At 39.7% G+C, this 13,538-nt stretch overlaps 1 protein-coding gene across 11 annotated transcripts in view; it reads left to right on the top strand.

Moving 5' to 3' along the window:
- Nucleotides 1–13,538, top strand: part of atp2b3b (ATPase plasma membrane Ca2+ transporting 3b) — a 577,105-nt gene that overhangs the window by 387,027 nt on the left and 176,540 nt on the right. The gene's annotated exons all lie outside the window — the stretch shown is intronic.

Here is a 13,538-nt window from a genome sequence, read left to right as displayed (position 1 = left end):
GTTAAATGACAACATGATTTAAAATGTTGAAAATAAATGTATATAATTGATGAACAAACTTTATTCTGCAGATGGAACATAATTTTCTGCAACCAAAATTGCTAATTCTTTATATAAATTGAATTGATCGTAATCGTATGACAACAATATTTAGAATACAAAAGGTTACCTGCAAGTACAGTTTAAGGAATATCTTTACTCTTAACGTATTGGGACTCTCATAAAGCAGGTGATTCTGTGGATTTTCTGGCGCCCTACTTTGTCATTTAAATATCATTAAAAAATCTCTTTGAACTTAACTATTACCTAACTGGTAAACAATGTCGGCGAGTTGTCTTTTGCCGAGTTGTCCTTTCACAGGATTGTCTTTCCCCGAGTTGTACTTTCGGCAAGTTGTCTGTCGCCCACTTGTGTTTTCGCCAAGTTGTCTGTCGCCCATTTGCCCCTGAACGATATTTTGTATTGATGGCTCTCTAAATATGATAAAGTAGAATAATCTGCTTAGCAAAATAAGCTGGTTGATTTTAAGTTTCACCCTTGATGTTTATTTTCTCAATGATGCACATGTAAATAACATTTTATATTTTCCTTCAGTTGTTGTGATTTTTTCAACAAGTGTAGTGTTGTGTACTTTTATATAGATGGCTATGTTCTACAAAGTATCATGAAAAGCATAGATGACATTCTAATATGTATTAACTTTTGTTTAAATGTGAAGCAAAACTTTTCAATTTAACATTATATAGCTTGAAGCAGTAGATCTCAGTTGATAATCTCTTTTAAAACATAGTGCTTTTGGAGTGCCCTTGCACACTCATGATTTTACCAAAAGGCAATAGAAAGGCTTAAATTATATAAAAATGCTTGGAAAAATCAAATGGTATTTCAGTAAGCATAAATGCTGTTATGAGATGCACGTTGTGGTGGAGACAGTTACTCCAAATATAGAATGCCATTTTTTTTAGGTAGATCTCTGTATCAACTCATACTCCCAACCCCTCTTTCTCCTCACTTTAAGATACAGTATATGTCACGTGGGATATATTTAGAGAACCACTGTGGACTGAGAGCCCATTATCAGAACATGTTTTTTTCCAACACTAGGCTGCATGCTGACAGCTGTTATTACTTATAAAAGTCACCTGATCCCTTATGAAATTAGACAGCTCTTTCTCTACTCTGGTTAACCATGCTGAATATCAGAGTGACTGATAAAATGGTCAGATATGAAGGTAAGAATTTCTCAGTACTCTGTACGCTTGATATAGAGTACTATAAAACAAAAATATCTGGAGTTGTTAGACTTAAGGATTGATGGAGAAATATTTTACCAGAAGACAGTTAAATAAGAGAATATACGCAACAAGTAGGCATTTCCAAATCTTACTTTGTCCAGAAGGCGTCTTAATGTGAACTTAATGATGATTTTAAAAGCAGTTTTGTTTTGTAAAGTGATTCCATAGTGTGTATAAGTTTGTCTCTGTTTCTCCCCATGTAGAAAATACAACTGAAAAACTGGTTGCCAGCATTTATCTTCTTCTTACGGCTGCTCCCGTTAGGGGTTGCCACAGCAGATCATCTTCCATATCTTTCTGTCCTCTGCATCTTGTTCTGTTACACCCATCAACTGAATCTCCTCTCTCACCACATCCATAAACCTTCTCTTAGGCCTTCCTCTTTACATACTCCCTGGCAGCTCTATCCTTAGCATCCTTCTCCCAATATTCTCAGCATCTCTCCTCTGCGCATGTCCAAACCAACGCAATCTTGCCTCTCTGACTTTGTCTCCCAACCATCCAACTTGAGCTGACCCTCCAATGTACTCATTTCTAATCCTATCCATCTTCGTCACTCCCACTGCATATCTTAGGATCTTTAACTTTGCTACCTCTGGCTCTATCTCCTGCTTTCTAGTCAGTGCCACTGTCTCCAACCCATATAACATAACTGGTCTCACTACCATCCTGTAGACCTTCCCTTTCACTCTTGCTGATACCCGCCTGTCACAAATTACTCCTGACACTCTTCTCCACCCATTCCACCCTGCCTGCACTCTCTTTTTCACATTTCTTCCACAATCCCCATTACTCTGTACATTTAATCCCAAGTATTTAAACTCATCCACCTTTGCCAACTCTATTCCTTGCATCCTTACCATTCCAGTGACCTACCTCTCATTTACACACATGTAAATGTGTTCCTATTGACCTTTTTCGTCTACTGCTCCTCTTAAATGTGGTGTTCCTCAGGGATCCATTTTGGGTTCTATCTTATTCTCTATATACCTTCACTTTATTGGAGCTATTTTTAGAAAATGTAACATTTCTTTTCACTGCTATGCTGATGATACACAGGTTTATATTCCCATATGCAACTCTACAATAAATCAACTGCACAACTGTCTTTCTGAACAAGATCCTGGATGGCTAATAATTTTCTTGATCTGAATCAAAATAAAATGGAGGTGCTTATAGTGGGTCCATCAACTAAAGTCCAAATTGGTCTTGGACTTCTCGGCTCTTTCTCTGTCTTTTGCAAACCTCAAGTCCACAATCTAGGTGTTATCTTTTACAGTACCCTCTCTTTTGAGAAACAAGTTAATTCTGTAGTCAAGAGTTGCTTTTTCCAGCTTCATCTATTAGGTAAGATCAAACATTTTTTATCTTCTAGGGATCTTGAGAAAGCTACTCGTGTTTTTATCTTTTCTCGCCTTGATTACCGCAACTCGCTGTATTCTGGGATTAGCAAATCCCTGATACACAGGTTAACAGTTGGTCCAGAATGCCGCCGCTCGCTTTCTGGTTGGGGCGAGAAAGTATGACTCTGTTTCTCCAGTATTAGCTTCTTTACACTGGCTGCCTGTCAGTTTTTGAATTCATTTTAAAATCTTGTTGGTAGTTTTTAAATCTTTAAATGGGCTTGCTCCTGCCTATTTACCCAAATTGTGTGTTTTACACCAGCCATACAGAGTGGTTAGATCTTCTGGTCAGTTGTCTCTTGTTTTCCCTCATACCAAGTGTAAAACTAAGGGGGACAGGGCTTTTGCAGCTGCTGCTCCTCGCCTGTGGAACTCTTTACCTCATTACATAAAGGAGTCGTCTACAATTGAACTGTTCAAAACAAGATTAAAGACTCATTTCTATTCACTTGCATTCCGTGACCTTCAGTAATACTGATGGTTTCCTCATTGTGATTATGTAACATTACTTCTATTTATTATTTATTTTATTTATGTTCATTTATTTTATTTCTATTTATGTTATTCATGTTAATTGTATGTTTTTCTTTAATTCTATTATTGTAAAGCACTTTGGCCACAGCATTCCTATGTTGTTCTAAATGTGCTATATAAATAAAGTTGACATTGACACTGACATTGACCTTCATTCCTCTCCTCTCTAGAGCATATCTCCACCTCTCCAGGGTCTCCTCAACCTGCTCCCTAATATCGCTACAGATCACAATGTCATCAGCAAACATCATAGTCCACGGGGACTCCTTTCTAATCTTGTCTGTCAACCGTTCCATCACCATTGCAAATAAGAAAGGGCTCAGAGCCTATCCCTGATGTAATCCCATCTCCACCTTGAATGCATTCGTCACTCCTACCACAGACCTTACCACTGTCACACTTTCCTCGCACATATATTGTACAAGTCTTCGTACTTCTCTGCCAATCCTGACTTTCTCATACAATACCAAAGCTCCTCTCGAGGCACCCTGTCATATTCTTTCTCCAGGTCCACGAATATGCAGTTCAGCTCCTTCTGACCTTGTATATATTTCTCCATCAACATCCTAAGAGCAAATATTACTTCTGTGAAGCTCTTTCTTGGAATGAAGCCATACTGCTGTTCACTAATCATCACCTCACTTCTTAACCAAGCTTCCACTACTCTTTCCCATAACTTCATGCTGTGGCTCATCAATTTTATCTCCCTGTAGTTACTATAGTCCTGCACACCCCCCTTATTCTTAAATATCGGCAATAGTACACTTCTTCTCCACTCCTTAGGCATCCGCTCACTTTCCAAGATTCCATTAAACAATCTGGTTAAAAACTCCACTGCCATCTCTCCTAAACACCTCCATGCTTCCACAGGTATTTCATCTGGACCAACAGCCTTTCCATTTTTCATCCTCTTCATAGATGTCCTTACTTCCTCCTTGCTAATCCGTTGCACTTCCTGATTCACTTGTCTCCATATCATCCAACTTCTTCTCTCTCTCGTTCTCTTCATTCATCAGCCTCTCAAAGTACTCTTTCCATCTACTCAACACACTCTCCTTGCTTGTGAGTGCGTTTCCATCTTTATTCTTTATCACCCTAACCTGCTGCACATCTTTCCCAGATCGGTCCCTCTGTCTAGCACAGGTCCTTTTCTCCCTCCTTAGTGTCCAACCTCTCATACAACTCATCATACGCCTTTTCTTTAGCCTTTGCCACCTCTCTCTTCACCTTGCGCCTTATCTCCTTGTACTTGTCTACTTTCTGCATCTCTCCCACTATCCCACTTCTTCTTTCCCTCCCTTTTCCTCTGTTTACTCTCCTGTACTTCCCCATTACACCACCAGGTTTCCTTTTCCTCCTTCCTCGGTCCAGATGTCAGGCCAAGCACTCTTCTTGCTGTCACCCTTACTACATCTGTTGTAGTTTCCCAACTGATTACATGGTGTCAGTGTCTATCTTGGCAGCAAAGACGCAAAATAGAAACCATATCATACCAGAATGTTTTCACACTTCCATGCTCAATTACCTGGGGACAATTTAGAATTCTGAATTAGTATACATACTACAGGTTTGTGTTAGCCACATTCATGCTCACCCCAATCTGACACTGCTATTTTCAAATGTGCTATAGCAGAGGTGAACTCGGATGAGGACACGTGTTCTACATTGGAAAAAGAGAACAAAAGCCCTCCCCACAAGTAACAGTCAGTCAGTCATTTTCCAACCCGCTATATCCTAACACAGGGTCACGAGGGGTCTGCTGGAGCCAAACCCAGCCAGCACAGGGCACAAAGCAGGAACAAACCCCGGGCAGGGCGCCAGCCCACTGCAGGGCACACACACACCCATACACCAAGTACACATTAGGGACAATTTAGGATCGCCAATGTACCTAACCTGCATGTCTTTGGACTGTGGGAGGAAACCGGAGCACCCGGTGGAAACTGACACAGAAACGGAAAGAACATGCACACATCATGCAGGGAGGACCCGGGAAACAAACCGAGGTCTCCTTACTGCGAAGCAGCAGCAATACCACTGCACCACCATGCTGCCTCTGCAAAAAACATTCACTCACATATCAGAACAACGCAGCTGCACCAGGAGTAAAGACAAAAGATGGCACCATTTAGATGCAGGAACAGGCTGGGCGTCAAAATATCTCTGCTTTAAATGTCATAGGGAAACATATTAGGGTACAGAGAAATTAAAAAAAGGGACATTGAAGAAAAAAGGTTGAAATGTTGACTTTAATTTTGAAATTTCGTCATTAGAGTAAAATGTTGTAAACATCATCTTAAAAGCAATGTTTAATTTACTAGCGTTTCTCAGATCCTATCGTAACTAAAGTAACACATTAAATGTTTCATATTCTACAGTATGTGTTCCTGTGAATCAATACGTGCTTCTTAAACATGCTTTCTCTTATGACACTAATCTCCACTTATAATACAGTACATTACATTCACTATATTAAAGCCCTCTGAACATTTTAGAATACTAAGATGTATACTTGATATCATTTTCATGATGAAATTCATTAAAACATGTATTAAATGTGGGGGCACGGTGATGCATTGGTAGCGATGAGTTGGCACCCCGTCCAGGGATTGCTTACTGGGACGTGCACGACCCTCAATGAAATAATTTATTGCAGCAGTACTGTGTCTGTCAAACATACCAGCCCCCAGTTCCTGTCCTTCCCTTTCTATCTCTACGTAACCAATCACCACAATAAGCTCCGAATTGTCAAACCAGATGTAAACTTAGAACGCTGATTCTTCAAAGGTTTTAAGGAACATTGAAAAATCTTCATAATATATGTTTAATTATTCCATCCATCTATCCATCCAGGGTCACACTAGTCCCAGCAAGCATACAGGAAGGCAGGACCAATCCCCGAACAGGGCGCCAGCTCACCGCTTCCGCTGCACCACTGTGCCCACATGTTTAATTATTAACATTATACATTAAATGAAGTTAATGATTTATCTGTATAAGGTAATATACATACTTTAAGGCGTTTTATCTTAAAAATGATATCAAGAACTCCAAGAAGATACCTCTTGGTAAACTAAATCGACTTAGAAGCCAGTTGTCATCATCTATAAATACGCACTCTTTTCTATTAAATTTATTTGAATTCCTTTATTATTATTGTATGGTACAATGAGATTCAATATGCAAATCCTCCATAAACTTAACAACAATAATATGATTAAAAAAAGGAAAAATGTTTCATATTGTATAATATACATGTACATATAATGCAAATGGTTCATAAAGTGGCTCAGGTGGTGCAATATTACAACTGTAGTGCAAGTTTGCAGTGAGGTAATTGTAATTTTAAGTACAAACAGTTCTACTGGGAGCACTTGATGCACTGATTGAGTGCGTTTATAGCTCTTGGGATGAAACTGTTTCTAAACATTGAGGTCTGTGCAGGAAAGGCTCTGAGGTATTTGCCGAATCGAAAAGACTGTTCTCATGCCTGAGGCATCATGTGATATAATTTTTCTCCAGGGTAGAGGCTCTATTCCGATAATCCTCTGCGCTCTTGACACAGCCCGTCGTAGAGCTTTCCAATCAGCTACTGTACAGCTGTGATTCCACATTCAGATACAGTGGGTTAAAATACTTTGAGTGGTGCACTGAGATTAACAACACAAAAGAAGCTATGGTATTTGGAATAGTTTGGCCATTCCGTGGACCATTACATTGTTACAGGTTGATTATAATCAGATGTTTTAATTTTATAAATGATATGCAGTTCATTTTAGTATATTTGATAAAGCCACGTTATAGATGCTAATGAGAAACCACACAGGAACAGTAGCACTGTTTTGGCACTGGGTGTCACCAGTTTGCAAAACTGAGTGGAAACTTGCATATGCACAGGGCAAGGCTGGTATGAGAATGTGCGTGGCCCAAGGTGCTTGAAACCTACTGTCCCTTAATTTCAGCATTAATTTGAGGACCACATTTTTTTGATTAAACATGCCACTGACCTTAACCAGTGCTATTTTCGAAGCTATGCAATTTAAATGACAAACACAGATTTCATGTTGTTGTTTTCAGGTAGAAACAGTCGTAAAAATTAACCAGTTTAACTGGCACATACCCATAGGTATTTGTAATACATACTTTGTACAGAAATGGTAAACTTAAGTGCTTGCTTTTAGGTTTAAAGGCTCTTGTTTGTGACAATTCTTGGACATTCTTAATTCTTCATAACAAAACTCATGCAGTTTTGAAGTCAAAGAAAATCGACAGCAGAGTAAATTTGGCTGAGAAGGAGTAAAAGAACAAAAACACATTAGGGAAAGACTTGGATTGAATGAGTAAATGAACAGTGTAGTTTTCTGCTGATGTCACCAATCGATCTCAAGGAGCATAACATCTTGTAGTTCCTGAAATAGTGAAAGCCACAGCTAGAAATAAAGCTTTTGCTTATAAAGCACCTTATCTATAGAATAGCCTTCTCACAGAGGTAGAGCATTCACATGCTCCTTCAGTGTTCAAATCTGGGATAAAACTAAATTTGTTTAGTGAGATCTCTACATATTTAAAATTCACAACTATATCTACACTCCTTTTTGACTTTTCTCTCTTTTTTTAAGATGCTGTTGCATTGCATTATTTTATGGTACTTTGATATATCTAAATAATGTTAACAACTTTTATTTGTTCATTAATTACAACCTAAAAATTTTGGGTTTTTACTATCTTCTCTGTACCTGATGTTAGATCTTTTTCTTGGGGTTAAAGGCCTGGAAATCTATAAAGCTGCTTTGTAACAATACTCATTGAAAAATACGCTACATAAATAACTTTTGATTTAATTTGATTTCAAGAGTTATAAAACAGATGAAGGGATTTGCAAAATTTGTGTACTGATACTTAGTGCATTTGTTTTAGAATGATATACTTTACGTGTCAGTTAAATTTTACCATTAAAAAGATGTTATGTTTTGATATTCATTTTCATTTATTTCTTTTAGTCTTTTGTATTGCCCCACATAAAACCTCCAAATCCTTTATTTTCCTTGGAATTTATTTTGTTACACACTGGTACGAGTTTCTCATCTGGTCAACATTTTTCTTACAAGACTTTCTTGGAAATGGTGAGAAGTGTAATGTTAGCTAGTTTACTAGAAGTTGAACAAATTTAGAATTCTAAACTGCAAGTGGAGCTCAAGGTGCTTCTTCATGCATTTGTTTTTTATTTTTATTTTTTACTAGCTGTCCTCCGTGTCTCCACCCGTGTATTAGCGAAGCTGAACAAACTTTAAAAATCAATAAAAAAAATGTTTTAAATGTAATTTGTATTGAGAACAATTTATATTGATAGGTTTCAGATCTGAGGGCCTCTTTACAATATTTTTGGTTTTGTTATTGGAGCGAGGACAGGTTTCTTGGGGAACTAACCCAGAAGAAAGCAACGTAAAGCTGACCATGTGAGAAACACAGTGAGCTAAGATCAACCCCTGCCAACTTGAGTGGCTGTCCCTGGACCTTGTTAATTGACATTGCAAAGCAAAGCTTCACCGGGAACAGTAATCTCTTGAATTTAAAGGTCATGTCTGTCTCGATAAGAGGAATGCGAGGGATTAAAACCCTCTCGCCAATGCCACATCCTGTGATGATTATCGCCTCTATGATGTTGTTCTGAAGCTGACAGACCTGGAGACGGGAACCATTGCAAAGTTTGAACAACTTTTATTTGTTCATTAAATACAGCCAAAAAATCTTGGATTTTTACTATCTTCCTTCTAAATCCTTAGGTTTCTCAAAAGGATAATCAGTGCTCCTACTTTCAGCACTAAGTTGTGGGGCAGCATGCCAGAAGGATTAATGGAATTTAAAAACTCTGTAGGATAATGAACTGAATCGTTGTGTTCTGAAAGAAAATTTATTGAAGTGTATTTCCGAGACAGCATGTCAAATAATTTGAGCACCAATTGATTAATTTTATGCCTCCCATCAGCCTTCAGCCTCTCTCTTCGCTTTGCTCTTATAAATCACTGCCACAAATGAACTATGAGACTTCGCTTGATGAAAGAAGTCGCAAAATCAGCCAGAATGTTCAAGCAAATTATAGAAAAAAACCTGATCTAAATCTGTTAAGTAGTTCTCTCATGAAAAGCAGACAGACAGACGGAAGTTGTATTTTATATATTGAGAGAATTTTTCCCTCCTGACTGGTGTTGACTTGAAGTCATCTCTCTGGTCGTTAATGGAAAAATATCACTACAGTTGAATGTTAATGATACTAATTGACTATTCATGAAACAGTTATAACCCCAATAGAGTCAAACTGTGGACTACTAGAGCTCCTCTCTGTTGAGAAGTGGGTGTTATACATTACACTTAAGTTATCTAACTAAAATCAAGAAAACCAAGTGACAGAAATGTGCTATCCAATCGGCTGTTCTACAGAGCTCCTGAATTGTGGAGGTCTGCGAACCCCCAACAGCAATCTCTCTAACATTGGTCCTCTGATTACAAGACTCACGCAGAGGGTAGAAAGGGGTGGATCTGGATGTGAAGCATGTTTTTTTGGACAAGATGAGCTGGAACTCTTTTGTAGCTGTGGACTACTATCATGGGCATTGTAGTGGGGATGGGGAGTAATTATTACTCAGGGTCTACTTTCCTCGAAGCCTGGAATGAAACGGATGTGTGACACACATGGATCAAGAGGAAGGGGCATACAAAGACTGCTTATGTATAAGGCCCAGAGTTCTTTACTACACTCCCGCCCGCTATTACTATTAATAGACTTGATTAATCTGGGACTGATTAATTAACGATATATGATACTCAGTCAGATTAACCAACATTAATGGATTTTGGGTTTGCATTAAAAAAATTAATATAAGAACTTTTTAACAAATTCATCATACACATTAATGGCGAATGATCAGCAGCCCTACTTTTAAGGAAACCACTCCTCGTATAATTGTGCAAATGAGTATGTACATTCAAAAGTGAATGTTCAAAGAACTTTGTTCACTGAACAGGTATCTATATATATAATTCACTAAGGCAAGACAACCATGGAAAGCACACCGAAAGGGGCGTGGATTCACTGAGCCGCCGACAAGCAAGACACCTATGGCGCACGCAGGAAGGAGCCACGCCCACCAACTCCTGGCACCTCCGAGCCACGTTGACTGTTCATAGAGGCATGTTTCTCGTGGAGGTGAATCGCCATATGCAGCGTGTGACACGGTTTGCGAGGGGTATCCCATGGAATCCTCAAAACAATCCTTTAAAACTGAGGTTAAAACACAATGAAGTAAGCAGTCTTTAAAAACCGAGTTGTCGGTTACGACGCACGACTGCATGCACCATAGCAAACTGTTTTACACACAACATACAGCAATTCGCATCCGTGACAAACATGCGTCTTCTTTACTCACGGACAATTACAGTATATGTTGCTCTCTCCAGTGTTCCATCTTTTCATTCACTTTCTGTTGTATCCTCAAACCCTCCCTTTTCAGACAACTGTCTTTCCAGAAGTGTTCAACCATCAATAAATAATTATGTGGCGTTTGTTATGCCGCGGGTTCACTATTGTGTTGTATTTTGCTCTCTCCAGGGTTGCAACTTTTCATTCACTTACTGTTGTATTCTCACACCAACCCGTTTTAGACAACCGTGTCTTTCCAGAAGTGTTTAGCATTGAATAAATAATTATGCATGACATAGTGCGTGTGTCTACCCGGCGTGGGTAAGCCGTTGAACCCCATTCGGGCTGCAAACCGTGGAATTCCCACTAAGTGCAACTCATACGCTCCCATCCATTACGTCCCTACCTTTTGTACACACCTCCCTCCCACCTCGCTACTACCGTGGTCGGGTGTCTTGGTGGATTATATATAGAAAAGCAGCCAAAACCGCACAGAGCAATAAAAAGTCTACGTCAGTCACAGGTATATCTGGACTGTGTAAAGACGTCGACTCAAGTGACGAGTTGGAGGTGGGCACATGAGTGGGCAGTGCATACTGAACGAGAAATCAGCAGACTGACATGACGGAGTAAGCGGAGTGGACATCCTTCTCCTCTCCTGCAGTTCCACACGCGCCTGAGCACAATGCACTCGCATCCCTCCATCTGGCAGGACAAGGCACGATGGCAGTCCGCCAGTTTTCAGTCACGGACGATTGTGTGTTGGTTCGTTCCGTGCATTGTTACAATGTTGCTTTTCTTGCTTATTTATTACACTACCGATTTTTCAAATGTTAATTTTCTCCCTGTGCTTAAAAATAATTAAAAAATCGGCCTGATTATGCGGCGTATGGTACACCGCAGGTTGGCTAGTAGCTTTTATTAAAACTAATACATTGCAAAAGTACACTTGGCAGAGAAAAATATTCAGTGAGAAGCATCATCTAGTTTTGCCACATTTGTGTAGAGAAGGGACAGTTAGCATACAGGCCAATAAAGGGCAAAGACATATTGTAAAGCTTTGTGAAGAGACATGAGAATGTAGTTATTGATGAACAGAGCCATGCAGGGACCAGAGGTTTGTATTGCATATCTGCTTCAAGTGGAAGGCAGAGGAAAGAACACATTTGATAGTAGTGTGGGAATGGTGAGAAATGCAATACACATACAGGCATCAGCATTCTTGATGAGTTGAAGAAGTCTGATTAGAGAGGCTGGGAACTCTACCAGAAGAGACCTACAGTTGTACAGCCTGGAGAGCAGGAGCTTGGGCAATAAAATGAAAACAGTAAAGCTGATATGGAAGATCCCTTTATATAAGATTCAGTACTAAGTAGACCTCTGTCGGTCAAGGCTGACCACATTATTATTATTTGTCCTGGCTGTCTACTGGGCTGGGGCAGCATTGCTTGTGGCTGAAGAGGCCAATACAAGAGTGACAGACCCTGTCGTAAAAGTTGCACCTATGTGCAGTCTCTGGTCTGTTGGAGTTCTTATGCTCCTTTCTATGTTCACACTTGTCTGCTGCAACGTTGATCAGCTTCTCTTCCCAGCCTTGAGGTGTTAGTTTAGGTTTTTTCTCCACCTGAAGCAGTCAGATGCAAGGCCCTTAGCACTCAGCATCTATGTTAAGTGCCTTCATGTCTCTCTTCCAGGCATCCTTGTATTGCAGCTCTGGGCAGCCAATGGTTCTCCTCCCAAATGCCAGCTCTCTGTAAAGGATGTCTTTTGGAATGAGGCCGCTCTCTATACATGGAGAACATGGCCCAGTCAATCAATCAATCAATCAACATTTATTTATATAGCACATATTCATACAAAAAAATGTAGCTCAAAGTGCTTTACAAAATGAATAGAAAAATAGAAGACACAATAAAAGATAAACATAAGTCAACATTAATTAACATAGAATAAGAGTAAGGTCAGATGGCCAGGGTGGACAGAAAAAACAAAAAAAACTCCAAAGGCTGGAGAAAAAAATAAAATCTGTAGGGGTTCCAGACCAAGAGACCGCCCAGTCCCCTCTGGGGCAGTCTGTGCTGTCTGTGCAGAGTATACATGCTTGGACACTTTGTCTTGCCAAGATATACCTAGAATACAGCGGATTCTTCTCAGGTGAAAGTTGTTTAGTCTTCTCTCCTGTCTGGAATATGTGATCTAGGTCTTGCTGCCATATAGCAACTTGCTGATGACACCGGCGTAGTACACTGCCATCTTTTTCTTCACTGTCTGCTTAGAGTGTGACTACACTTGAGTTGTGAGGCAAGTTGAGGTATGTTGTAGCTGCCTTCCCAATCCTCTCTTCAATCTCAATGTCTAAGTAGAGGTTGTCAGTAATGGTGGAGCCGAGATATGTGGACTGATGGATGATATCGATTTCATAGTCATAAATAGTGATGACTGGCAGTACCACTGTATCCTGTCCCAAGATTTTCAGCTTCTTCAAATTGATGGTCAGTCCAAAGTCCTTGCAAGTCTTGAAGAAGCAGTCCATCATTGATGATGGTAATGGGTTGCATCATCAACAAACAGTGTGTCTCTGATGAGAGCAGTTTGTACCTTTTATCTTGGCTTTGAGTCGGACAAGGTTGGAAATCCTGCCATCTGATCTAGTCCACAGGTAGATTCCCTCCTGCACATTGCAGAAGGTCTGTTTCAGGAGCAGAACAAAGAATGTTGGAGCTCAAACACAACCTTTGTTGACACCACTGTGAATGTCAAAGGGTTCGTAGGAGCTGCCTTTAAACTGCACTGTCCCTTTCATGCTGGAGGATTCAATCATGCTGTGCAATTTTGGTGGGCAGCCAATCTTTGAGAGTGCCTTGAAAAGACCATCTCTACTGAATAGGT

Source organism: Polypterus senegalus, chromosome 13 (assembly GCF_016835505.1).
Source record: "Polypterus senegalus isolate Bchr_013 chromosome 13, ASM1683550v1, whole genome shotgun sequence".
In the NCBI taxonomy this organism is placed as follows: Eukaryota; Metazoa; Chordata; class Cladistia; order Polypteriformes; family Polypteridae; genus Polypterus; species Polypterus senegalus.
Note: the sequence above shows the minus strand (reverse complement) of the source record. Positions and strands in the feature narration are given on the sequence as shown.